Raw genomic sequence first — 1680 nt, 5'->3', positions numbered from 1 at the left:
TATAAAACAAATAGGCATGCCATACGCATTATTTTTCTTTTGTGTCTTCCATTTAAGAATTATGCAGTTATTAACTTGCTCTTGTAAATTTCATGCAATAGTGGACTACAATGATTTCAACATTTCTCCTTTTGGAACACTCACCAAAGTTATTTGCAATTTTTCTGTTTTTCAAAAAGAGATACCACAAGCATCATTTTAAATGACACTGCAAACTCTTATTTACCATTAAAATCCATAGTCAAGAAACAGCAACATAGCAGCATTTGAATGATACTGTAAAATTATTTACCAAACCATATAACAACAGAGACTGCTGCCACAATCGCAGATCTCAAGTCTTCTTATTAATAATTATCTAGTGTGTAAAAGCCTAATAAGTGTAGAGATCTCTTAAATAGAGAATTAAGATAGCAGTTACAAGAACTGAGTAGTTCATACTCTGGAAACCATGAGTCATTGTTTTTCACATGTCATGTTCCTGTTTCATTCTATAATTGTACTTTCTTATCTTCAGATTTGCAGGGGTGAAGGACTGAATCTTCAGAGTGACTAGTTTCCTTTGCAGCCTCTTATCTTTGGGGTTTGGAGTAATCCTTGCAAGCAGTAGATACTGGCACTCTCAGAATTTGACAAAAATGTTGTCCAGATTATTTACATCAGACATTGGGAAGCTTATTACCATTGAGAATTTGACTTCTCTGGTACTGAGACCATAATTCTGGTACACAGCCCTGTCAACTCGACCTGGACAATTTCACCTGAATTTTAATGTGCACAGAACCTGATATTACTGGCAATGCTGATAAAACCTGTTGTTGTGGTTTTTAGCTCAGCAGCCATTGGGGTCTACATAACCAAAGCCTCAGTCACTGAGATTCAGATAATGTGCTTCAAGTGCTCTGTCTTAATTCTGATCCTCAGCAGCCTTTGTACCATTATTTCTGTGACCTGGAACCATGTAGTAGATCTCTATGGCAAAACCACCCTTGACTTTCCACCAACATTTCCAGTTAAGAAAGAAGCCCTGATTAAAAAACACAGCACCCATGTGTTTTCAAAGGAGCTCATGACAACCACTCTGACACTCTTTGCTGTAATTATGTTCCTGTTTGTGATAAGGTCACTGAAATTTCAGAGTAAGCTGAATGCACAGCATGCTTCCAAACAGCCTGATGACAAGTCCATAAATAAGTGTGCTTGTGTTTGCCAAATGTGCCTGAAGACTCCCTGGAAAAGTTTCCTACACCAACACAGTACTCCTGTAATTATTTAGTCGGATAAAATAAAATATCACATTGATTTATTGGCCTGTTTCTTAAACTCTTGTCTTCTTCTCTCTGAATGTGTTCCCTTCTTCAAAGATACTCACATCATAATCTCTGCTTTCCAAGATAATGTGTTCAGCTATTGCCAACTCCCTATTGCTTGAAAAAAATACCCATGTAGTGAAAATGCCATAAATCAAAGAACCAAACCTAAGGTGAGACATTTTCTTGAAAAGCAAGCAAGCAAGCAAGCAAACAAACAAACAAACGAAACTAACTCATGGGAGTGGAAACACATACCAGGGTGGAGAATTTTAACCTCTATTGTGTATTGAATGTAGAGCAATACATCCAACTTTTGGCGCCACTAAACATTATAGATTCTTTAAGGCAGGAAGAGATACTCTTCACT

At 37.0% G+C, this 1680-nt stretch overlaps 1 pseudogene; it reads left to right on the top strand.

Moving 5' to 3' along the window:
• The first annotated feature begins 500 nt into the window (after positions 1-500).
• On the top strand, positions 501-1276 carry LOC110288952 (uncharacterized; annotated as a pseudogene).
• Positions 1277-1680: the final 404 nt, after the last annotated feature.

The sequence above is a fragment of the Mus caroli genome, unplaced genomic scaffold, assembly GCF_978045245.1.
Source record: "Mus caroli unplaced genomic scaffold, Mus_caroli_1 scaffold_5, whole genome shotgun sequence".
Classification (NCBI taxonomy): Eukaryota; Metazoa; Chordata; class Mammalia; order Rodentia; family Muridae; genus Mus; species Mus caroli.
The sequence above is the reverse complement of the archived record's forward strand: the minus strand, read 5'-3'. Positions and strand labels throughout refer to the sequence as shown.